The sequence below is a fragment of the Notolabrus celidotus genome, chromosome 19, assembly GCF_009762535.1.
Source record: "Notolabrus celidotus isolate fNotCel1 chromosome 19, fNotCel1.pri, whole genome shotgun sequence".
NCBI lineage: Eukaryota > Metazoa > Chordata > Actinopteri > Labriformes > Labridae > Notolabrus > Notolabrus celidotus.
In genome coordinates this window covers 7362387-7389859 of record NC_048290.1, presented here as the reverse complement: position 1 = coordinate 7389859, position 27473 = coordinate 7362387, and the positions used below count along the sequence as shown (strand labels likewise).

Genomic DNA, 27473 nt, shown 5'->3' with positions numbered 1-27473 from the left:
AAATAAAAGGTTGCTTTTTGGACCAAAATAATTTGGTGCATTTTATTTTGAAAAATGCTTAAGGCAATACTTGAAGTTTTGATGTTGTGTTGGTTCTGATGATCTATATGGATGATATAGGTAGTGTTATTCTGGGATGAGGACTGCATTTCCAATGAGCCCTATCACCCACCGTCATAAAAATGTAGCTCTTATGAATGTGTGCATTTGTTAAGGGAGCAAAAACTGTGGATGTTCTGAAGCGACTCGTTTCCTTTTTATTTAAGTGAAAATTTAAATTCAGATCAAGCCATCTAGACTAAAAGTAAGAAAACACACAGAAAATAGTTAAAATTGAGCACAGCTTTATGTGACATCACAGAGTTTGGTGCTAAAGGATACCAAATTGGTTTGCCACCAGCTTTTTTTGTCCTACTTGCTGGTAGAATGCCTGTGCTAGTTACATAGTGCTCCAGTTTAGTGGTTACATTCCAGTTAAATCAGACACAGTGTTCTAGATCAATATACTGCAAAACTGATGACTAACAGATCTGTCATCTGTGCTTGTTTACATCCGGGTAGTACAGTATTTTTGCAGTAGCTTTTAACTGGAGCTTAAATCCCAGAGGTGGATGGCTGTGCTACAACTTAGACACAATATAAGACCAGCATTTTCTTTGGCTTGCAGTAATACAATTATTCTAATAGTTATTTTAATCTACTAGTATTTATGGTGCTGACTAACAAGATAGGCGACATGGTAACATGTAAAAAGTGTCAGAACAAAGATTTTACTCTCCATATAATAAGTATTAGAAGTACTAGTTGTAAGTAACAGTTTTATGAGGTCAAGCCAGTAATTGCTGTGCACAAATCCATTCTTGTACTAATTGGGATAATTTATAATTATCTGTGTCTGATTGAGCCTTCTTAAACAGTACACTGTGTAAACTTGTGCACATGTACTTTGTTCTCAGGCCCCTCCTGTAAAACACTTTGTGATCTCAAGGAGACTTCCAGAATAAACAAAGCTTAATAGAAAATCAACAATGACGGACCTTTGACCGGGCATCCACACTGCATCAGAATTAACATATGCTCCATGATGACCTCTGGGATCTATTAACAAGCACAGCTTTCCTCTAGAATTAAAATTCACTGCATTGATTTACAAAAACTTGCTGGAGCAAGTGCACTGGGAATGAGCTGATTTAACAGAGAGCATTTCTCAGTCTTATTGAACATGTATGGCACACGTTAGACTGCGTTCTCCAGACTTATTGGACTTCATCCAGCCGTTAGAGAAGGAAGACTCATACAAAGGCTAATTGAAGCTCTTTTGATGACATGCTGGCACTCTGTGGAAGGGTTTACTACCATTTTCCTCCAGTTTTGTTGTAATCAATAACATGCTTGGATTCTTCAATGAAATTGTACTGCTTACTAGAACACACAGGTCACACAGAAAGTCTTGTATCAGCCTTCAGAGACACCTGGGGTGGATGTTAAGTCATTTAAGTACAAGTTATAAATAAAACCATCCATGACATACGCTTACATTTCACAGCCCAGCTCAAAGAAGATCATTTATAAACCAGTATGCCAGTTTTGTGTCGACTCATGTAGTCCGTGGGTGTCATTGTGGGTGTTGTGGGTGGTACAAACTTGGGATGAGTGTGTTGTGTAAAGGCACACTTGTGATGATCTAAGCACTTCTGTAGTTTGAATCATTAGGGATGCTGCAGTGGGCCATAGGAAAAAGTCATCCTGAACTCAACTGGAGGACAGCACATGCCTCAGCATATATCAGTGTGCATCCTCATAATACTGCATCTACAGTACATCATTATCATTCCACCCCTCTGTTCTCCATATTCCTCCACTTCATCTGTCTCTAATCGGGTTGTATCCTCTTGCCTCTTCTTTCATTCGGGACGTAACCTCTTGAGTCAATTATGCATTTTGTTTGAGTATAATATCGATTCATGTATTGCATACAAAGAACCCTTACGCAGGTTAACACACACTTGATGTGTTTTGCAGTAAAACCATGATTGACTGACATTGCAAGATCACTTAATGAGATCCTAACAGGGGTCCATCAATGTAGCTGAAGAACAAGCAAAGCCCTCATTGTTGTAGTAATACAATATCTACAGGTCATTTGATACACATGACTAATATACAGAAAAACAATCAAGACCAAATCAGGTGCTAGTGTGCCTTAATTTGAGGGTACCGTCCAAGAGGTTGTATGCATAAATGTAATGAATTGGGAAAAAGATCAATTGAGAATGAGCTATAATTGTGTCAAATAGCCTCACGTAACCTGGCCCTAACACTCGTCTGAATGTTTCCCTGTCCTCATGTCAACTTGAAGCTCTCAGGTTGTGTTGATTTTGGCGCCCCCTGTGTACAGAGCAAGATAGTTAATCTATTTGCTGATTTTGTCCTGTATGTATGCTAGTTGTATTTCCTGACAAAAACAAATCTTATCACTCTTGTCTTAGTAAAAACCTTCTTCCTGAAAAAAGGTTTAAAAAATCTGTACCAGCAGCATGCTATCATTTGCTTCAGTTGGTACCCTGCAACGGAGTTGATAGACATCATATAGGAATGATCTGTCTTATCACTGATGTTCTTGTTTGCTTTTCTAACTCCTGGTTTCCATAGTAAGCGAGTCTGCCATGTTCTGTCAGTGCCATGGTTTTGCTCTGTCCTGCTACAATGGAAGTGTGTTTGAAGCGAAGTGCAGCTGAGAAAAGCCCGGGGCAGCTGGACTCAGTATGTAGAGAAAAACATATACTATCTTCAGGTCACAGTGCCTTTCAGTGGTTGATTTACTGCTCATATGGATATCATTCTATGACTTTTGTGCTTCTACCATTAGTGAATAAGCTACATGTTTAAATGTGTTTAATATTCATAAATATATTCTACTTTGTTGTGCTGTTACCTTAAAGCTGGGGTTGGTAATCAGATTTATACACTTTTTGTTATACTGGTTAAAATGATCTTTATGTCCTGATGGCAATCGATACATAATGTGTTCTTAAAAAAGAAGGAAGAAAAGCTGCTATCTACAGCCGGAGTAAACCTGGGAGAACACCAACCAATCAGCCTTTTTTGGGTGCCAAAATTTTAAAACATCCAAATCCCGTCCTGCCGTTCTGCCCGCCTCCTGCGCGTACATTTCCCCGGCGTGTACTCTGAGTCCCCGTCCCCTGCCGCTGCTTCCCCTGCCCCTACTAACTGCCCCTCTCGCTCGACCTCGGGCCTGTCCCCTCCGACCAGATGGGGTGCTTTGCTCAGGACTGTAGTCCGGATAAGAGTCTAAAAAGCTCTCACCACGGGGGCTCTGACAAGCAGAAGAATGAATGACATTTTCTAAGTCCTACAGAAATGTAGATGTACTGTAGCATCCGTCCGTCCGCTGTAGGGATGACGAGCCGATTCGTGAACACGTTGATCTTTAATAACCGGTCACTGTCGGCCGTGATCACGACAACCAACAAAGCAACAATCTGTTTGAATGAATGAAAAACTTTTCCTCTTGTCTCTCCTCTCTCCAGCTCACACACTCTACACCTCTCCTGATGCCTTCACTAACCGTCAACACTGTAGGAATTAAGAGCATCTACACTGAACACGTTTAACAAACAGTAGAGCTGTTACAGTATTATATATGTGTTATAACTTTTCTCCTGATATCGTGTCACCGGTACAACTGGATAATGCTAGAATGACAGTTGTAAGTACTAACAGAAGCCATATTTATTTGTGTTTTTAACTTTCACTATGATCATGTTTTGGTGAGGACCGGTTTTGAATCAGTCACCATCATATGGTCGCACGTCAGCGGCGCTCGTGCATGTGAGTGGGGGGGGGGGGGTCGTTTTGGAGGAGCTCTGAGGGAGGAGGGGAGGGGTTAGACGGAGTCATGAGGAAAAGCTACATTCAAATTCATGCTAGTTTTCCGAGACTGCCAACCCCAGCTTTAAGACAAAGTTAACACTTAGAAGTCCTGTTGTGGTCGGCATGGATCACTTGTATGGGGCTGTTCTGTAGTTAACAATATATCCATCATCAATAAGTATTTCTTATCTAAACGATCTGATATAGGGTCAAGAGTCTGTACATAGTGTTTTATTTTGAAATTGAGCGTACAGTATAATGCTGTTTACATGCCTGACTTCCTGTTCAGGTCTATCTTTCCATTTGAGCTTGATGCATGTTTAACTTGGGCTCCATCGAAAATAGACACCTCTGAGATGGAGCTGAGATGCACTCTGGCACTTCCTGTGGAAACCTAAGCCTTGACTACAACAGGCATGGTCCAGCTCAGGATGCACACACAGATTTTCTTTGTTACATTCAATATCACACATCTGCCTCAATGACCTTTACAACCCTTTAATTCTCAGACCTGAGATTCAGGGGAGAAAAATTGTGACCATGTCACTGAGAAAAATTAATTGATGGAAACTTCAGGAAAATGCTTCAGAGGATGGATCTCACTTCAATAATGGAGAGAAAGAGTAAAGATGCTATGTCTTAAGAATCAGCTGAAATGGTGCAATAACAAAATGTCAAATCAATAGCTCAGCTTTGCCCTCCTTGCTTGTGAAAAGTTCTATGAAGTCAAAAAAGCATCAGAAACACTTAATCCCCAGAGGAAAATTTTCTGGTAGAGCTGAGGTGTTTTGTTGGCAACACTCTAAAACAAAACTTTGCCCTTAAAGGTTAAAGAGGACAGTTTTGCATTGAGAACATCTCTTGTACAATCATACTTATTACTGTGACGTATCAGACTTGAATTTGACATTACAGCAGCTCCTTCCTATGCTGAATGTAGATAGCTGGCTCTGGCACTGAAAAGTCTGCTGAGACAGCCTTTACTTTGAAGCCTGAACTCAAATTACCTCAACTTCACCTGATATAAAAGCTAGATCTTAAACTGTACAGCTGTGAGACATCGCAGCTTCACAGTTTAAAGTTTTTTACTGCAACACTTCCAGGGTGAATGTGAAAAGATTTTAATTTGAGCATTGATTCAGTATCTGGTCTACTCCTGTTAGCTACAGTGAAAAATGCCTGCTTAATTTGGCCTTCTGGTGAGATTGCTAATTAATTAAAGAGTGCAAGTCTAGACAGGTGTCTCATTAAGCGGCACGTATAATGCTTAGCAGATCATCATTGTGTACAGTAAGTGCAGGCACTTCTGACTGACTGACAGAAGCTCATTCTGCATAACAGCTGTTGGAGTTGTCTGTTTGGTTTCAAATGAGCTGTTTAATTATGAAATGTGTTGTAAATATAATTCTTAGTGCATACAACCAAAGTTAAACAGTGATAGTCATCCCAGCTACTGCTCACTCCAACTTCATACTCGATGAGTCAACTGATAACCAGGCAGAGCGCTCTCAGGAGGAGGCAGAGGAACAAAGGTACTCGAATGGAGTTGAATCAGAACCAGAGAGTAAAGCAGACTGAATCAGCACAGCTGTTTAAACGGCCACAGCAAACAGACGGAGAACTTTACACTTAGCCGATACCTGCGTCAGGCCTAACGTCAGATACGAAGAGTACGCCTCTACCTTGTCCTACATTGCTGAGTTTGTACTATTTTTATGAAAGAGTTATTTTCAGATGAGCGAGATATTGACACATTGAGTTGTTCACTTTCTCCATACATGAAGTATTAGTGTGGGATAGATCCGTGGATGTGAGCGAAATGTCAGTCAGTCAGCTGCATCAGGTTGTCAACAGTTAACTCTTCTTACACCTGACTGGTGAAAAATGCAAATGTCACTGGATTCTTAGTGCTTATTGCACAAAGAGTAAAGGCTGATTTATACTTCTGCGTCCACCCTACGCAGCTGTGGTCCACACAGACATGAGCACCACATACTTGTGCGCCTATGTGTCCGTGACGTGCAGCAATTCTCCACCAAAATGCTTGAGGGCAGTGTGGTCGCCTGCTTCCGGCCCCGCTACAATCTCTGTTTACTTTTCCACAGAGATTCAGAGCGTGTTATGTTGACCTACAGCTGATACATGTTGCTGTTAATCATACAGACATGATTACTTGAAGAATAGAGAGGAGGAGATGAAATATACGGCCGATGTGCGGCTGATGAGTTGGGATCCCAGAAGTGCTGTAAATGCGGGAAATGCAATGCCGCCTATAGTGGACCAATCACAGGGCTTGCGGTCCTGCGTCGATTCTACTAGATAGTCACATTTTGGAGGAGGTACACATCAGCTATGTGCTTAGGCCTCTGTGTAGGTACGGGAGCTACGCAGAAGTATAAATCAGCCTTAAACATGGGTCCCGTTGTGGATAAAATAAATAATACTTCAATTATTTTTCTCAACAAATCACAAATCCTCTCAGTTTGTAATGTACTGGTAATTCAAAGTCTCCACTCAAACCTGGTTTATACTTCTGCGTCAAATCAACTCTGTAGCCTACGGCATAGGTATGCATAGGCACAGAGGCGGGCTTTGAGCCTCTTACCCAACAGCTACAGTGTTCCAGCCTGTCAGTCAAGTCAGTTATGTCCTTAAATGGGCAAAACACATAATCTTAATATCTTCTGAACCGTTGCGTTAGAAAACAATTCACCCTCTAAGCCGTTTTCTTGTACCAGGCTGTAAACATGTTTATTAATGCTGCAAAGATCGTCTTTTTTTTAATTGGGGTCTATGTGGTTTCCGGTGTTTCTTTTTTTTTTTCTCTCTCTCTTCTTTCTTCTCTTGTCTGCATATATATTTCTGGTTTGGTCATGTTTGTCACAAACTGTCAAATATTCATGCAATTTATTCTTGCAGCAAAAGAAAGGAAAGAAAACATTTTTCTTCTGTGCTTGTGACTGTGTGCATGCTACCATCACCATCCCTCTTAGAACTCTGGCCTATCTTTTACTGATAGCTAATATCATGTTCTGTGAAAGAGGGCTTGCACACCTAGGTGGGCCAAAAAAATAAAATACAGTAAAAAAACAGAATACACAAAGATATACAAAGGGACAGGGAAAGAGAAGGAGAGAGAGACCTAAGACACTTAGATGGAGAGGGACCATCTCACCATGATGCCAAAAACAACGTGCGGTGATACTAATGATTAAGCAACCCTTAGTGTCCACAATCATTACTGAAGCTTGGGTCGCAGAGGGTTGCCGCCGTGCTGTGTTCTATTTGTGTAACAAGACCACCACTGGTGCAGATGGTACCACTTGGGTCAGATCAGCCAAGCGGTTCAGCCCGGCACCTGGGGCCGCGAGAGCAGTCAGGCCGAAGGACCCAACGCGCTGAAGGAGACCCAGGCCAGGGCCAAGGACCCAGACCGGAAGCAAACAGTTACCGCCAGGGCACCCAGGGCGACCCCCAGGTCACCCAGCAGGAGGAAAGGGGGTCGAGGGGGGAGAGATCCCGCAGCCCCCCCAAGGAACACCTCCACAACACCGCCCCCACAGCCCCCCAAGACAGAGCCAGCCTCAAGTGGATGCTCGATGAACTGCAGTTTACAACACTTCTGCATGGGCTTCATATTTTGAGACCGGAGGTTGCCACTTGAGCCTGACGCGCAGCTCTTGAAAATGTTACTACGCTTGAAAACAACATTGACTGTATGCCCTGTGATTGGTCAATGTCATCGTATTTCCTCTATTTACAACACTCCCAGAGTCGTTGGGCAACACAATTATTTGCTGTCTCGTTAATTCATATTTAGCTGTTAGGAGTGTTACATTTTGACTTTGGAATGACATGCCTTTTATTTTCCCACATGTTCAGCCTTTATGCTAAACTACTGGATACTGCCTGTAACCTGCAAGACAGCGAAAAGAAAAGATATCTCAAAATGTCATAGTATTTCTTTCAATCTGAAGTGATAGTTTCATCTGTGTTAAGTGAATTTTCCTTCCTCTCTCTACTTTTTTTCATTAATTTTCTCAACAGGATTCCTGGAACCCCAGCGTTTTCCAAAAGCTACAAATTAGCCTAAACATGCCGTGTTTGAGAGTGTGTGAAGTTTTACACATGATCTGCATTCCAATTCCCACTGTGGTATTCTGTATTTAAATTCACACCATGCAGACTTCAACACATTAGCTGCAATTTGAATGCAGGCCACATGAACATTCACAGTTAGGCAGGAACAGCACTGTACATTAATTGCGTACTGGGGGCTTTAAAATAGTAATGCATTATTATATTGCTGAATAGTTCAAGTGTTGTAAAGTTCAAGTGAGGCAGTTAAGTGCCATATGTTCCTTAGTGATATATTGTTGGATAAAGATAATATATTCATTCCTTGCTCTCTTTTTTTCTTGTCCTGTCCCCATTGAGGGTAAGCGAGAAGAGGAGTGGAAGGACAGCACACTTACCCTGGATTAAAGAAGCTCTGTGTCCTCGTGATATTGCTCTCTTTCACACACTAAGGCTTTAGAGCATATTTCCACTCATGCCTTGCTCTCCCCGATAATGATTCTCACCCCATCATCTCTCTCTCTCTGCCCCGCCACCAAGGCCACACCGTCTCACTTCAGCAATCTCTGCCTTCCCTTTTTGGTACCAAATCTCCCTGTGTCATCCTTAATGTTTTCCTTTCCTCTCCTCCTTTTTATTTCCTTCCTTCCCTTTTCAATTCCCCCCTCTCATCTCCCACTGTAGCTCCCCTGCTGCTCCTCTGCTCTCAGGTTGTCAGATAAAGGTGAGGATCTTCTTTAGAGTGCTTGGCTTTGCTTTTCTCCCCTCTGTACTTTTTTTCCTCAACATTTCCAAACTATAGAATTTCTATCTGAGCTCCGGTTGGTGGCATTTCTGATTGGGCTGCAGTGAGGAGGAGGGATCTTTGCAGTGAGTGACCTTTGTGGATTTCTAAAGCTCATTATTCCTCATTGGGCTCAGTTGGTGCTCTGCGGGGAGTGGCACGAGTCTGGCGACAGCTGCTGCTGGGCCAAGTGCAGATCTTGGTGAATCTTTATTCTTCCTTCTGTTTTTTCCCCCCCTCTTTCATTTATGTTCTTATTCCCTCGGCTTCTCCTTCTGACCTTTTACAGTCATTTCACCAATATTCTCTGTATTTCCATCCCACTCAACCCTATTCTGTGTCTATCTCTGTTCTTTCCTGTCTTCAAGCTTGGCTAACTCAAATTGGCTTTGACAGAGACGTCATAATCAGTTATTCCACTTTACACATTCGGATTTTCCATCAGATTTATCACTTTATACATCTTGATTTTATCTACAAAGGTCACCTTTTTCAAAGCCTCGTTAAAAAGAGGCAGGATTAAGCGTAATCTTTTTTTTTTGTTTGGAGTCGGGCCTAAACACACCTTAGAAGATGGTCTTTGAAGCCAATGGTGATAAACAACCATGGCTGATTAAAAGTTTGAGGTTAATTGCACAGAGGATCAATCAAAGGAACCAAAAACACCTGCAGCTGTACAGCTTTGTCATATTTCTTTCCAGAAGGTGATACACAAGCTCCTTTCACACAGGCAACTTACCCTGAAATTTTACTAAAGCTGCATATTTCAACACATGTCCCTCACAGCATGAAGTTTAGATAAAAAGCAGTCTGTAATTCAGACTGTGATTAATATCTCAGACAGATAATACCAGGCAGTGCAGTAAATGAATTACAACAGAGATTTGTTATTTTCTTTCAATGCAAACTTAATTTTGATGAACTGGGGGGTTGCACAAAAGCTTCAGTGACAGGAAGTATGCCTGTAGTCATTACAACGCTCGTGATAACAAGACAAGAAATGTTGTGCTGCTGTTCACACCGCGACAAAATGAAGTGATAACCAGACAGAATGAAAACTTGACAATGTCAATGACAATGTCCTGATTATACTGTAAAAACGGATGCTGATTTTCTATATATGGATAAAGCTTCAGAGTTCTTGGTATCGGTGGCTTCAAAAGGTGGTAACAGCCTTTTTTTACGAGGACATGGAAACTAAGTGCCAATTAAAGCTGGCTCAAGCTACGCTAGCCGAGCTGTTAGCTTAGCAAATGTCTTATCATATTGTAAAGTGCATCAGAGCTTGCAAATAAACACAAACAGCTATCACAGCTCGCTGCTGTCTATTTAGAAATGACAGGTTGATTTCAACCACTACACAAAACAGTTTAGCTTATTGATATCCTTAGATTAACATCCTTTAGAGCAGGGGTGTCAAACTCATTTCAGTTCATGGGCCACACAGCCCAAGTTGATCTGAAGTGGGCCGGACCAGTAAAATCATAACATAATAACCTATAAATAACGACAACTTTACATTTTTCCCTTTGTTTTAGTGCAAAATAGTAAAAGTATGTGCTGAAAATGTAATCAACTATCTTTCTACAAAAACAGTTCTCCATGATGAGTCTCATAGTGGGGCAGAACATTTTACTCTTTAAGCAGTGAAACCTGCTGCAAACACACCAAACAAGTTATCAATTCACCTGACACAGAGTGTAATTTTTACTGCAAAAGAACAGAGAGATTATAATAATGAAGAAGGTAAAGTTGGCTATCCTGGACCCCTCAGCTCCGAAAGGAACTGTTTGCTTGCTGGACAGTGTTGTATGCAGGGGTGTTGTGCTAGTGTTAGTAGTTAGTGGATCATCTTAATAGTGCTCTAAAAAGACTTAATGAATCTCAACCGGATTATGCAAACAGCAAGTAATCCATTTTCTCACTTTGAGAAAAAAGTCCCCGGAAAAAGTGCTGTTCAGGTGCGCTCCATCAGCACTATGATTGTATGCGACCCTCAGAGGACAAATTTAAAATAGTAGTTACTTTTATTGAAAATTTGCAGTTAATGTCTAATCTGTAATTTTTTCACTTTGCAAAGTCGTTCTGTGGGCCGGATTGCAACCTCTGGCGGGCCGGTTTTGGCCCGCGGGTCGCATGTTTGACACCCCTGCTTTAGAGCTTGTAACTCCTCATTCTTTTAATATGTCTGACAAGAATCACATCCCTCGTGTTAACAGAATTAAAAAAAAAAGAAGGAATAACCAACATGGGTAAGATTACATCAGAGGCACTGAGTGTCATTTTTGATTAATGTTTGATTGATTGCCCATCCCTATTTACAATCTTACTTTTGCTGAGGAAACTAGTGTGATGTCCTTAAAAATGTGGGTGGAAGCAGAAGCAATCAATCTCAAGCTATCAGAGTACAATCACTTTGCAGATCATCGATCAAATCCATAGTAGCTTGAATCAAAACAAAAAGGGCTTCAGAAATATTGTAAAATAAATCCCTTCAGAACCGTTTAAGCATGTAATTGCCTGTATTATTTTCATATTTTTATATAGAATCCTTATAACCCCTACAGAAGATTAATCAGAACATGAGTGAATCATCTTTACTTTTACCTGGGTAATGAAGAAGTGGGTCAGAAAAATAGGTGGCAGTTACACGATGACAGCATGGGTCCAGAAAATCCCATCAGTGCTAACGTCTGTCTCAACCTTGATGATATATAACGCTGTTGGCAATATCAGATTTAGCAGCAGGGCTGCATTTTTGCAGCCGCTCCAAGCTTACAGGCGTATAGCATATCAACTGGGAGTATATGATAAATAACATCAAAAAAACGTGTCCCCACACCTCAAACACAGAATCTGGACCATTTTTCAACAAGCGTGTTTTGAATCATGATTATCCATGCACATTATGAAAGCAATATGCCCTTCGCCGTCCTTCTAGTGGTTATTAAGTCATGGGCAGCCTCAATAGAAGTTTTCTGTACACACAAAAGGAGGTAAATTCTGTTTCTGGTACAATCTTGATCATCAATTTAGGTTATTATTGATTAAAAAAAAGCTTCATTATCTTCAATCCAACATGATTTAGATGCAGTTTTCCAAACTTATTCTCAATAAGTTAAGATTTGAAAAGGACAAATCCATTCCAAAAGTATTCTATTGTCATCAATTAAAATCCTCTGGCCAGACCGTTGGTGCAAAGCAGTCAAACTGAGTCTTGCTTAAAAGGTTTTCTTTTAACAGTTAGCACAAATTGATTAAGAAGAATTATATTTATTTTGGCTGTTTTCCAAACCGCCTATTATACCAGCAGTACAGATTTGGCCAAAATGTAGTATGCAGTAAGCAGTATGTAAACAAAAGCAATATGTTCAGTATTCCAAAAATACCCAGATATTGTACTGATTTGGAAAGAATCCTTAACCCTCCTGTTATGTTTGTTACTCTGAAACAGCATAATGTTCCTGGGTCAATTTGACCCGGAGCATATTGAATTATCCAGAAGGGTAAGAACCCCAAAAAATCCCAATACGCATTGTTTTAATCAAATTTTTAACTATTACTAACCACTTAAATCAAGATTTGGTCCATTGGTGTTCTTTAATTCTCAGATCATGGTTCCATGAGGATAACTCACTCGTTTTCCATTAAAATTCATGTTAAAACTTTTTTTAATGTACATTGGAAAGCCCTAAATATAAATACAATAGTTTTACACGACAGATTTTTGTTTATTTTATTTTAAATTTTGAATCTTTTTTATTTTATAAGGTGATGTTGATAAATGAACACAACTCCTCGTCTGTCACATGCTGCCCAGATTTTTATGCTGCATTTATCTGGTTTGGAAGGCATATATTGCTTAAAATAGATTTTAAAAAGGGACAATTTGACCCGCAACATAACTGGAGGGTTAATATGCGACGGAAAAGGTCTCCCTTGCACTGTTTCCAATCACACACAGTGCTAGTTTTTTCTTTTCTTTCTTTTCTTCATGGCGTATGGAGTATGGACCACAGTTGTTACCAATACATAGTGTGGTCTAGACCTCCTATGTTTGTAAAAGCGTCTTGAGATAACGTTTGTTGTGATTTGGCGCTATACAAATAAAGATTGATTGAGATTGACAATGCAAACGTTTAACGGTCCGCTACATTTACAGAGAATCATGCTAAAGAAACGCAGGTGAATCTTGTCACTTCCAGTCGTTACAGAGTCAACACCCATCTAACAGGTCACTGTTCATTTCTGTGAAAATTATTACCACTTCTTTACTTTTTCCAAACCATAAGTGGATGCTATAGAAGTGGTTTTGCTTCTGGTCTGGTTGGTACTAGAAAGAGCTACACAGCTGCACAGAAACTGCACACTGTGGACTTGCAGAAAGCTATAGGAGTCATCACGTAGGATGACAGTTTAAACCCTTTATTGTTTTGTTTACTTACTTTCAAGAAACCCTCAGAAACAATGCAACTTATACCCCGGATGTTAAGGTAAATCAATACGCTCACCGTGTAAGCAGCTATTTCATCAGCTAAAGCATTTTGGTGGGCGATTTGAAAAACACCCAGAGCAACAGTTTGATACATCTACCTCATTTTAGAAACCTGTATCTTTAAGAGGAAATGTTATTAATGTGATTTTGCAAGCTGTTTGCTTACTGTAGTCTCAGGAAAACACATTTTTGGCCTCATTACTGATACAGCAAGGGATTTGGCTGTTTTACACATGGTGTACATTAATGAGCAGACAATTAGCAGGATAGTATTCTTGGATGTATGCTTGTTCCCACTAGAGTTAACGCACCAGTTAGCCCAGGTGTTGTTCATGTGAGTGATGACGTGAAGTCTAAAAGTGTTCTGATCTCATCCAGTGTCTATGCTTGAAAGTGAAAATATGCTTGAGTTAGTTTGAACATCACTCTGGAGTGGAACCTGGACAAATGCCACATGATCAAATCTATGTTTTAGGTATTGACTGAATACTTTATTGCTTCTTAGGTCAACAGGAGTGCAATGGCGAATCGTGTTTTATTGTCAGTTTTGTCCGTTCATGTGACGTGACAGAGAGTCCAGAAATTCAAAGGTCAACACATCTGCTGTGGTGGAGCGTGAATGATAAATAATACAGTTTTAAGTTTAACTGCAGTTGCTGTGGACGCAGTGTCATTACATTTTTATGCAGTTCGACAGACACTTCTTGTGTCTTTTCCCCAGATGTTCAAGAAACGGGTATTTATAGAGAACCTGTTTCCAGTAGAATCAATAACAACCTCTTCACACAACGCAGCAATCCACCTGGGAAAAGAATCCTGCAGCAGAAAACAGCAGCTCGCCTTGCTCCTGGATATGGTCGGAAGATTCTGACATGTAAGTACAACAGCTGTAATTGCGAGTCATTGAGATTCATTAACCGGTTTTCCTTTCCCAACAGCACAAAATCCATTCAGGAGTGCCCTTTTGGTGATTGTGCCTCTCTCGCCTCGAGCGACTTTGATGGATGAATATGTTTTGATAGAGTTCACATGTTAAATGTTCACACTGTCCTGTTTCTGGGGGAGTGTCAGTCCAATTGACACTTTCTTAACCATTAAATTGTGAGTATTGATTTTGAGACCTTGTTGAACGTATAACACAATTACAGAGGCATACCATTAAATTGAATATGTGATGATATTTTGAGTCATTATTCCCTTTCCCTGCTAATTTCCTCTGTAACAACCAAGCCGCAAGTGTGACCAATGTTAATTATCACTTAAAACGGATGCAAAAGATTGGTCGTTTTTGTAGCACCAAATTTATGCAGTCATAGATCTCCATGGGTGTGAACGCTTGTGGCTGTCTGTTATTTATCTGACGTTGTAGGGTGAGATCTCGCTTTGGAAGTGGAAGAAATAACCACATGCAGTACATTTCATTATTTATCGCATGTTGGCACCAAAGACACGTAGCAATTACATCGGAAATACAATTAAAGAACAGATTGATCTCATTGTTCGCCTTGACGAGAATAGTTTACAGTACCTAATTTGTCCTCCTGTTTCTTTATACTCTCTGTCATGACCATGAGATGAATTACCATGTCCATTTGCTCCTGGCAAATCCAATTTGTCTCTAAACTTGACCTTTAGGACCGACTGCTCACTCTTTAATTTGCAAGACATCAAGCTGAATTGTACGTCACAGCATAATCTGCATGTGTTGCTGTGGTAACAATACAGACACTTGGTGTGTCCGACATAATGAAAAGAAAGGCAAGCTGCGAGGCTGGAAGAAGAAGACGAGAGCACGTCACCGCACAAGATTACAAAAGCAACAGATGGGATGCAGCCATGTTTCATGCTGCCTTCACAGCTAACTGCACTCTGGATGTAATCAGTGGGAAACTTTGAGCATCCAGGATAAGACATGACTGCATACCAGAAAAAGGTGGATGTATTCACTTTTATGTGTAGCCACTATTTGTTTCCCTTCTGTCCCAATTTTGTTTCATGCTGGATACTTTTATACAATTTGGATAGCTACTAATTGGAACATGAATTTGAGGCACAGCTGGAATGGAGTAAAGATGTTGAAGCACTTGAATACAGATAAAGTAAAAACCACTTGGCCAAAAAATACACAGCGTGATGTGGTAATAATATGGGTGGAGGAAAAGACTTGTAAACAGATGGTAATGCATACATCTTTGCTGTTTTTAAATGATTTTTGGTCTTCAATTCTATTCTTAGGTATTTTTATGAATCCTGTTGCATGTCTCTGTCTTACTGAGTTTGCAGTATTGGAATCCCCAATCACTTGCTTGTGGTACATTTTGCCAAACATTCCCTGTAATTAAAAGAACAGCCCAACCGACCTCTTACAGAAGTTTTACTCAGGGCAGGAAGGAAAAAATCCAAATTACGTCCAGGTGAAAATATCAGTAAAGCTTTTCAGGAGTTTGGTGAATGCTTGAATATTGCTATTCTTCATAGGGGCATTTTTCTTCAACTCCATCCCCCTCTCCTCTTTATCCCTTAGCCTTGGCTTTTTGCAGACTTTGCAATATGCATCAAAATAATCCATACAGTGCTGTGAATACAGGGCACACAGAGGTTATGCTTGGAGTCTGAAGCAAAACATAACAATTGAGTTTTACCAACAGACTTTCCCCACTGTCATACTTCTTCGGAACTTATTTTGGCAAGAGTGGGAAGAGAACACGGACATATTTTACATGGGAGCAATAACGTACTCAGGGGCAGCAGTTTATATCCCAGTCTCTGACTACTTGTGTTTTGTTTAGGCAGACTGGTGCCTTTGTGTTTTCTGGCCCTGCTCTAGAGACAGTGGATGCCAGGGAAATAGAGATCAGAGGGGCAGAGACTCAGAAGGGAAAGCAGAAACGGCTCTGAAGATAGCTAAGCAAGCCAGGGAAAGTAAACAGAGAAACGCAAGGAGATGAAGAGATAAAGAAGAAGTGAGTGAGAGAGAGAGATAGAAAGAAGCAGACAATGAGACAAGCTAATGGTAAACTCATGAGGGGAAAAAAAGCAGAGCGTATGTGTCTGTACTTTCTGTATCCTACATGTGTACCCTTTCACATATCCCTAATGGACAAGCAATTTTGAGATGCAGTGTAATGAACAGAAATCACACGTTGCAGCCACTGATTACCTTTAGTAGTCAGGTCCATTCAGGACACTGTTTAGGACGTACACTCTGTGCTTCACTCCTGTACGTCTCTAACTCTGATAAATTGCTCTGTTTGGGCCTTTCTCTGCACACTGGATCATATTTCATGCCACATAGCACACAAGGGAGGGAGGAGGGTAGAAGGTAAAGAGGAAGAAGAGAAATATGAGAGGGAGAAAAAGGGAATAGATAGAGCAGCAGAAAGAGGAGGAATTTACCATATTCACACAGCAGCCATTTTGCATCATGCTCAGGGGTAAGAGCTCATTTGCCATTGTAATGTTGCACTACGGGATTCTGGAAATGAAAACATATCTGAAGATTACTTTTTTTACTGGAGAGACACTGGAGAGTAAAAATTCAGATGGACAGTGTGCCAAGTTTCAAGTATAAACAACATATTAAGAACCCATTAGCTGATGCTAGCTTAATCAGAAAGGCTGATTTCTTGGCATGACTTTACTGCTTTAAATTTGATTACATTACAACATTGACATTCAGTGTTGTAATGTACTTGGCTGTTTGCTAAGTTACATGACCTTTAGCCAGGATTTTAAGTCTTCCCTATATTGCGTGCGCTAGGCTATGTCTCAAAGCTAATATTTGCACTAAGATAAGTGTTATAGAGAGTTGTTACCTCAAGCTACGAATTCATGGTTTCCTATAATATTGTGTCACACTATGGAAGGTAAGTTGATAGTGATCAGGGAGAAGTACAAATTAGAATCCTGTTGGGTGAGTAAGACCATGATGAGAAGCGTGATGATGAGTTAGTCTTTGTTAGCTAGTTTACAAAAAGCTAGCGTAGCATCAAGCCAATTCCTTTATAACATTATATCAATGCTGGTTCAGGTTGTCCCTGGTGTAGCTTTAGCTCTTGAGAATTACACCATTGTTGTTGGGGTTTGACCAATCAGAATCAAGCATTTCACATGGCGGGGTAATACAATATAATTTGGCCAACTAGAGAGAGATGGAATGCAAATGTTAGCTATGTAAAGGTAGCTGAGGAGTTATCAGATATATTGTTTTAACCTAAAATATGCCCTGATATCCCTCAAGGTTTTCACCATTCATTGCCCAATCTGAGGCTGATCATTCCAGAAGAAGTCAGACGCTTTGTCTGGTTTCCCATGCTTTTATGGTTCCTGAAACACAGAAGTACAACAATATAACAGCATTTGAGCCCTGTGCCCTGAGAAAACAGTGGGGGAGTGACTTCCAAATGAACAGGATTCATGCGGTTCACACTGGATGAATACTTGGAGAGTGAATCTTGGGAACAGGCCAGGAAACAGCAGGTGCTTTGCCTCGAGGATCATCCTCTTACTGACACCTTTCCTGATCCAGGAAGTTCACCCTGTTGCCATGTACATCCCACAGGTACTTGATACACATATGAAGACAGTCTATTGTATAAAAAGCATATATTTAGTATCAGTGTTGTTTTATGTTTCCTTTGCCAAGATATAAGATTAATGAATATCCTTGAGTGGGTGAGTATTAATTGTGAACAGACAAATGTTGGCTGTGGTTCCTGCTGCCTTTTCATTTGTAAGATATCTTCATTTGGAGTGGGATGATAGAGACACGTCTGCTTTCAGCTGCTATTTATGACCAGCAATAAAAACCCATGTAGTTTATGTTGTTCAGACTAGAGCCACCAGTTCCATTATCATTGGCAGACTGAATGAGCTAGCCTCTACTGTGCTGGTGATACCAACACGTTCTGTGTGTGGATGGTGTCCAAAATATAAAACAAAAGTGTCTGCTTGGAAGATTGTGTCCCAACCACAGTGGTTTAATTGCGAGACAAGACTGTTTGAGCAGCGGATGAGCTTCTGGTTTTTGAACAGAAGCCAATGGGAATTTTCCTTCAGTGAGCTTTCTCTCTAATGGCCAGCAACAGGTGACTTCACTGGTTTCAAAACAAGCTAGCTGTATTTAATAAAATGATAGGAGCTTACTTCTAAGTGAATTTATTATCCCAATAGACATTTATAGGGATGTATGATGTTTGCATGCCATGATATTGACAGCTGATAGAGACACACTGATTATGCACATGCAATGACAGCTTAATATAATAGCTATTTGCAAATATTGTGATGCACAGGTTATGGAAGGAGAAGCAAGAAAACAGTCCTTTAACACTACTTATATGATTGCGTATCTCAAAAACAGTCATCCTGACCATCACGAAGAGTTTCCAAAAGTAAGAACAAAAAGCATTGGCGTCAGCAGCCTCTACTTCAGTGATTCATTAAGCTAAGAGTTATAGCAGCAACCACACAAAGGTAAAGAACCTCAAGAAAAACATCACTGAATTCATGGCTCTCATTAACCAGCCTTTCAGCAGGGTGAATAAAGCCTTGCTTGAACTGCAAAGGTTTGTCTTCAGTCACGTAGAGAAGCTCCTCTCTACATTAGCTTCACCACGGATATCTGGATATTTACCAACAGACTTCCAAAGAATAGCTTAGTCCTCTGAGTGGCCGGTGAATCTATATAAAGTGTCTGTTCTCAGAAAGTGGGACTCTTTGTGAAGTAAGTGCTTGTGTGTTGTGCAAAGTTACCAAAGTTCAAGTTTGTCATGACTGAGAGCAGCTGAAAAGTATGCAGGTTCTTTGAAATGCCTCCAACATTGTTGTCAAAAGTAAAGTTGCAGAAGGTGGATTTTGAAATGAGAACTTTGCTATTCTGATTTAGAGTTTACACGCTTTAGGCGCTGATCATACACTTGGTAGCCTCACATTAAAGCAGTCTGACACCATAAAGGAGATACTGATCGAGCATCTGTTGCATGAATAAGAAGATTTTTATATCGTCTTGTTATTGATTAAAGCAAAAAGGACTAAAGGTCTAAAAAGGACCCTTGTTTCCTTTTCCAGACAGTTTTGCACTGCCATGTTGCTCATGCATTCTTGAAAGGAGCGTACGCAAAAACACCTGCTAACAGGATACAATTGAAATGAGTGAATACATGGTTGTTTTATCAGATAGCAAAAGGGAATACACCGCCCCTTCACTTCCAATTTACTCTGATCTGATAAGTGTTTCAGATCAGGAAATTCTTCTGATTCTAATCTGATCTGAAGTGGTCATGTAAACCCGACTATAGAGCGTTAAGGCAAAAGTAGAAAACTGATCACCTCTGAGCACAACGTCAGTCAATCGCACATATGTTTTGGGTAGTTCGTCAGATCAGTCCGTTTCTACTCTTTTGATATCGTCAGTAATACTGACATGACAGCAAATAAAACTTTACTATAATTCAATGCAGATGTAATCCTCCCATTCTGTAACAATAAACAGATGGAGCCCATATATAGGCACAGACACATTCACACATAGCATTGAGTGAATTCACAGAGAATTACTTGAGGAAAACATAAGCAGAAAATTGCCTCTGAAGCAACACCTTAAAAGTGCACCCATATTTTCCACTGTTTAAAATGTTTGTTTCCACGCTTTGTGCACATGTTTTTCTGTCACTTGCATCTGTCAGCCTATTCTCTCACGCATATCCAAGGCATGCTGAGCAGTCACTTAGGCAAAAATGGCAGCCCATAATACACAGAGGGGGGGCGAGCATGGCTGCAGGCTCGACAATTTCACTCTTATGTCTTTTGAATATCTGAATATAAAACAGATACAGTTGACTGTACTGGCAGCAAATAAAGAGAGGAGAACATTCACTTATATCTCACACACGTAATGCTAGATAAAGGAAGAAATTGACTGCGCATTTGTCGAAGATAGCTGAATCAGAGGCGAATACGAAGCAGCCGGAGAGAGGGTGGAAATAAGTATGTAATTCTGATAGTTCAGAGAGGAACCAAGAGATAGGGCGAGTTGGAGGGAGGGAGCAAACAGATAGAGAGAAAGGGGGAAAAAACGGCTGGGAAGATGCAAATGTCCCGCGTCGATAAGCGGAGAGCCAATCTCAGGCAACATATGGAGCAGCGTGGAGAGAGGGCTCTCCTTCAGCAGAGGCCTTATCTGCAGAGCGACTCCTCTTCAGCCTGATTGAATGACTAATCTCCTGGTCTGACAGTATAACAAGGCTGAGAGTACACAAAGACACAGAGCCTGAGGAGGTGGAAGGAACTGGCTAACCGGGAAGCACTGCAGGGCATTTAGCCTCGGGAAAGAAGCCGTGAGACAGAGAGACCGGAGAGACGGCATGATTGACAAAATATAATGGGAACAAAACAACAACAACTGGTAATTTCAATAGCTAAAATAGTGGAACACTGCTTTGCTTCAGTCAGTGACTGTGCAGAACCTTCTTCCTGTCCAAGTATGGATAAGTGAACATGAACATTGAGTCATTTGTCACACAAATTTCCCCGAGGAGAGTCACCTGCAGCATGCGCGAACTCTCCCTTACCCACTGCTGCCCGCCACTGATTTTCTCATTTAGACCTCCACAAGTAATTCGAGTTCATTATGAGCATTCCTGATGCAATTACTTCCCTAATGGAATCTAATTAAAAACCTGCAGTCAACTGCCCCCTTTGTTTTTGCTTCCTTCAGTGGTGTTCATCTACCTGTTATTATCAAGACCTTTAAATCAGTGGCGGATAAACAAAAAGGAGAAGGATGGCAGCAAGACGCAAAGTGATCTCCTCTGTTCTGTGTTTGATGAAGCATTAAAGAGTTTTATAATTGGGAAGGAAATTGGAGCATATGCTGACAGCTATTTAAACTACAATACAATAGCAAAGACCTGCTTATTGTGACTCCCTGAAGATACTTTGACAAACTTCAGGAAAAAAGTTATTTCTCTATTCCTTTCATCAATTATAACTCAGGGCCTTGTCACAAACCCAGCATCTTGGTGTGCAGCCCAAATGTCACTTATTTCCACGCGATGCAGTGCTCAATTTTATGCCCAGCGCCCACATAATTAGCCTGGCGTTGCCCGACCCATCAGCCAGCTCATATTCATTACCCCTGTTAATCAAGTCTGGAGCGGCTGTCATTCTAAACTGTTTCCCACCGACACACTGGACCAATCACAGTCCCTTATTAAGAAAAGGGGCGGGTTCTATAAGATTGCAAGACGGGAGCAATGCCTAACTCTTTCATAAACAACCAAGATGGCAGCTTCTGCCGCAGGAAGGTCGATAAACTAAACTCCAGCTGTTTAAAACAAACTTGTCAACATATTTTTAAATGCTAGTCTATAAACTTTCCACTGCTCTGGGCTATGTCGTGCACTTTGTTACTCTGGTTTGTTGTAAGCCTGTCCAATCGCTTCCAGAGGCACTTCCGCATGCCGCCATTGCTAACGCCCCACGGAATAAGGAATTTAATTGAACAGATACTGGCCCTCATCCTCAAGGTGAGTACAAAACATTATGTAAAAGGAAAATCTTCCAAAGAAAAAAACTCCCCCTGCTTGCTGACTTACTTGTCACTGCCAAAATTTACCGCCACGGTTCTAAACATGGACAACTCCAAGTGAGCACTTTATATCCACCTGGCTTTTGTCACAGAAAATCGGACTAGGACACAAGAGTGAAAATTAAGTATAAAGAAGAAAACCAGGGATGGCACTGCCCTCTTTGAAATCGCCACCCTTGCCTATGTCAGTGCCCCAGCTGGGCCACCCCAGCCAAAAAACTCAGGACACGCCCCTGCATGTGGCATCAGTATAAAACAAGTCTATATCAAAGTTAGTAAGTTAAAACTCCTCCATGTTTCTTTGATAAACATCACAGGCATTTCATTTTCAAAAATGAGCTAATTTGCATGATTGGAACTGCACAGTTGGTAAGATTTGACTGACGTTTACTAAACAACTTATCAGCTGTCCTTAAATTCTGATTTAGTGATTGCAAAAATACTAATTGGTACATAGGTCCATGACCTTTATTTTAAAAACTTGGACTACCCATGTTCTACCAATTATAGGAGCACAGGGAAAATAAGAAAAAGGGAATATGATGTGTCAAGTCACGAAAACAGTTCAAATTTTGGCAGATAGTTGTGTGTTGGTGTAGAAACTTATCATCATTAGAAAGAAGATGATTGAGGAATCATTTACAGGTTTTCCACCACTCTTTGTATGACAGAAAATCTGTAGACAAGAAAGAGTTTACAAGTTTTTGTGAACGTTTCTTTAAAAACTAGGAGCATGTCATGGCTTTTCAATGTAAACCCAATATGTCATCAACAAATCAAGCTATTACTCATCAATTCATCTCACAATGAACCAACCACTGCTGGTTTTAAGTTTTCGACAAGGCCATAAGAAGCCATTGGGTCTTGGTGTGTTACAAAGCTTTCAGTGGGGTCCTTTTTAACTCTCTTTCTTCCCTCTTTGTCTTTCTGTGTCTTGATCATAGGCTGAGAAATCAGTATGACTTTAAGTAGTCATCACAACTAAAAGTAAAGCCACGCAGGTCATACGAGGTGGCTCTTGCAACTAAAAAGAAGACTTATTTAGAAAACCAACATTGCCGGCAGCATGTTATTGAGATAACAGCATACGAAATGAAACAAGCTCTTTAAACTACCAAATTCGGCCTTAAAAACAAGATGAGTGACACGCAGAGCAGAAGTACTGTGACTGTGGACTTACATCATGTTGCTCCCAGATCCTGATGCACCCAAGCAATGTTTCATCTGAAGCTTAAGTTGCTCCCTGTTGAGAGATAAGGAGCCATGTGGTGATGCATGTTTATAACCTTTGATTTGAGCATATTCACATTCAGGAGCATTGCTACAAGGCCAGCCATGCAAGACACATTGACTTTCTGTGCAGACCATACATCTCTTTGATATAACCAGACATGAATCATAAAAGGCCTATTGATTTCTGGAAAGGAGCCACATTAAAAGATCATAAAAAGAGGCTTATTATGCCATTCATAAAAAAGATGAATAAAAGAAAATATCTTTTAGTCATTTTCTTTTCTATTGTCTTAAATACGGCCCACATCAAATGCCTCATAAATCTGCTTGATGACGCATATTTTGGAGGCTTATTTAGCTCCTGTATAATACATCTGAAATAGAGCTTAAGATTCATAGAGCTATTTATTTAGAAATAAATTGACCAATCCTACAGTCAGGTGTTATTTGCTGCCACTAGCTTTCCCATTTTACTCACAGAGAGAAAACATAGGAAAACTTCTGCGGCTTGGAAAACTTAGAAACAAACATGACTAGAATTTGTTGGCTGAATATTTGGCCAAAGTTTGCAATCCGGATATACTGAGAAGATATGCTTCATGAAAGACAAGTGAGGTTGGTGAGTTGGTTTAAACATCCCCTAAAATAAAATGGCTAAGGCTAAAGAAACACTGAACGAACACATAGCATTAATTATTCTCCAATCTCCAAAAGCTGCATCTCTCTAAAACCCATTGGTCCATTTGAATTTGTCCCAATTCATTCATAAAACACCTTTGAATGTTCACAGCAGCTGGCTTCATAGGCATTGCTACCTACATCTGAATTGCTAGCACTATAAACCATGCTGAACGCCTGCCAAATGCCACAAATTCAACTTTCACTGCTGCAAAACATTAAGGCTGAATTATACTTCTGCATCTCCCCTACGCAGCAGGGGCTGACGCAGACATGAGCACCACATACTTGTGCGTCGGTTTGTCAGTGTCGCGCAGCAATTCTCCGCCGAAACACTAGAGGGCAGTGCGGTCTCTCTGATAGCCGGTCGTCTGCTTCCGGCCCCGCTACGATCTCTGTTTACTTTTCCACAGAGATTCAGAGCGTGTTATGTTAATCTACAGCTGATAAATATTGCTGTTTATCATACAGACATGATTACATGAAGAATAGAGAGGAGGAGATGAAATACACAGCCGATGTGCGGCCGATGTGCGGGATCCGGGAAGTGTTGTAAATGCGGGAAATACAAAGCCGCCGAGCGGACCAATCACAGGGCTTGCGGTCCGCGTCGGCTCTACGGGGAGTTACATTTTAGAGGAGGTGCACGTCAGCTACGTGCATAGGCCTCGGCGTAGGTACGGGAGCTACGCAGACCCCCGGCGTAGGGTACGCCGTTGATTCAACGCAGAAGTATAAATCAGCCTTAACTCTTGATACGTCCTCCCAGAACGTGAGTGGACTTTCAGTTCCAGAGGGGACTACGCACACTTTCAAGAGTAGCAAATTGAGCCACACTGGTCAAAGATCTTTCTCTGTAACTTTTCTGTTGGCATTTTCTCCTCTCGTAACAAGTCCTGTAACTGCCAAAACTTCAATTTGTTCAATGTCTCCACTCAGCTCCTTGTGTGTCTTGACATCCTTTGCATGGTTTCCACACTGTATTCCTCCTTCTCTTCTTTTCTCTGCTGTTGACTGGTCAGCCATGAACCAAAAGTCCTTCCAAAAAAAAAACCTCCAAAGGGAGACGTCTAGAAAGTGCCCTTATCAGATGCCCCAAACCACCTCAACTGGCTGTATTTGATGCAATCTTCCGAGCTCCCTCTAAATGTCAGAGCTCCTGACTATCTCTAAGACTGAGCCCAGCCACCCTTCAGGGGAAACTCATTTCTGCCCTCTGTGTATGCAATCTCATTCTTTTAGTCCCTATCCAAAGCTCATGATCATAGTGAGAGTTGGAACATAGATTGACTGGTAAATATTTGCCCTCAGGCTTAGCTTCCTTTTGCGGTACAATGGCCACATTACTGCTGATGCTGCGCCAACCCAGCTGTCAGTCTCACGATTCTTTTTAACTTCACAAGGGAACAAGACCCTGATATACCTAAACTCCTTCACTCACTCAAACTGTGTTTAAAAAAAGGTATTTTTTTAAAGTGATTTTGAGCCCATGCAGTGAGTTCCACTACAGAGTCACTGCTGAGGGCCTGAAGATCACAGCCACCCTGGTTTTAGGCCCTGTCCTTCTTGAACAGAGATTTCTTCAGCTTCTCTGAATCATTTAATTATATTTTGTACTCTATATGATGAAGTTACAATGTTACAATGTCATTTAGCAGACGCTTTTATCCAAAGCGACGTACATACGAGAACAAGAACAACACAAGCAAAGATCTAGACAAGAGGAAACAAGATCAGTAAGAGTAGCAAAGTGCTTCAAGTCAATTTGGGTGCAGGTACTGCCAAGCAGTTTAAAGGCAATGCACAAAAGTAAGTAAGGATTTTTTATTTTTTTTTCTAAATAATAAAATAAGGAACATCTACAATGAAGCAACCAAACCATTTAAGACCTTCCATTATCATCATCAACAATTAACATCACCACAATAATTACCAAAGTACCAAGTGCTAGGTCACTCAAGAGCTGAACACAGATTCCCAGAGTAGAGCAGGACAGTGCGAGTCAGCTGTAGCTGGAAGACACGATCTGCCACTGGGGACAACAGTGGAGAACAGTCTAGCTAAGTGCATAGTGCTTCCTAAAGAGCTGGGTCTTTAGCTGTCTTTTGAAAGTAGAGAGGGACTCTGCAGATCGAATGGAGTTGGCCAATTCATTCCATTAAGTCCCAAATTATCAGCAGTTTCATGCTAGAGAACTATGTTTTAAAAATTAAAAATTTGAAACCTATTTGCTCACAGTCTCTCACAGAGAGTGAGAACATACCCTGTATAAATAATGGACATAGTATCCGTGACGTCACCCATCTGTTTCTGAAGCGCTGTTTTGAGGCCAGTCGTCGGTGGGAGCCATATTGCTGCTGTCGAGCGACTGTGCCGTAAAGAGGCGGGCTTTGAGAGTCCTTGCCAACAGCTACAGTGTTCCCACCTGTCAATCAAATCAGCTGTGCCTCTCATTGGAAGACTCGTAATCTTAATATCTTTGAAATTATTGTGTTATGAACAAATTCAACCCCCGTACAGTGTGTGCCGATCGAGAAATGAGCTATCCAGACTACACTCGTTTTTTGAACCAGGCTGTAAACATGTTTATTTCTGCTGTAAGGATCGACTTTTTTGAATTGGTGTGTATGTGGTTTCCGGTACTTCCGGAGCCAGCCTCAAGCGGATCCTGGATGAACTGCAGTTTTTCTTCTGCATTGGACTCATATTTTGAGACCAGAGGTTGCCGCTTGAGAAAGAACCTCTTCCCATCTTTGCTTCTGAAACTTTGCCTCTCTGGAATGTCTTTTTATACTCAGTCATGTTACTAACCTGCAAATCCCTCCCTTACATACAATTTTAAATCAAATTTGTATCCATTTTTCCATCTAATACTAGTTATTTTATATATGAAAATATGGCATTATACTTTGTGGTACCATTAAGGTGTGAGTTCTCAGCAGGAGGAGGAAAATTATGTACAGAACATAAAAATGGTCCCTATTATAGTAAGGAGTAGAGAATTATGAAGTCCTGACATTATTAATAATTATTTCCATCCTTTAGAATAGCATAACCTTTGTTCAGGTAGAATAAGGGAAAAAAAGTAATATGTATAATTTTCTTCATGTTACTAAGTGTTAACTGTCCCGAGGTCTGGTTACAACACTTGCTCTTTTGCCATGAGGCAAATCAATGCAAAGGGTGAATCACTCAGCTTTTAAGCCAAGTAACCTATACCTTGTCTGTATAAGTACTGCTTATTTGTTCGTAATTTAACTCAAGTGCACTCTAAAGGCCTGCAGCTAGAGATTACACCTCCGTGAACACTCTGACTCACCCCCTTACTGAGTCAACAGCCCATCGTTCACAAGTTAAAAGAGAGACCCTGGTTGTCTTTGCCTCATTCCTCTCCTCTGCTGTGGACCCATTACAAACAAATGACTTGTTTACAACAGTGAGTCCTGACTCTCAGTTCCCCCGTGAAAACAACAAAAATTGCTAGCGGGTTTCGATTACTTCACTTACATTAGTACAAATATATCATATCTGTGACACTCAGTTCATTTCAGGAGTTACAAACACTGTCATCAGAAAGCAGAATGAACTCCCGTCTGGCTTGAGGCATCAACAGGCAAGTTTGCATAACGCTCTATCTTAAGAGTTCAGAAAGAAAATAAACTCACACTGACATATTAATTATTCCAAGGAATATGAAATTAGAAATAAATTAAACGCTTACA

The 27473-nt window shown here is 40.8% G+C and overlaps 1 protein-coding gene across 15 annotated transcripts in view; it reads right to left on the bottom strand.

The window, feature by feature from the left end:
* Positions 1–27473, bottom strand: part of lamc3 (laminin, gamma 3) — a 219942-nt gene that overhangs the window by 177073 nt on the left and 15396 nt on the right. For 11 of the 15 annotated variants that reach the window (XM_034709416.1, XM_034709411.1, XM_034709410.1 and 8 more), the window contains one exon: positions 23021–23083. The exons of the other annotated variants lie outside the window; for them this stretch is intronic. The gene's annotated coding sequence lies outside the window, so the exon portion shown is untranslated. The remainder of the gene's footprint in view (positions 1–23020; positions 23084–27473) is intronic. 15 annotated transcript variants of the gene reach the window in all.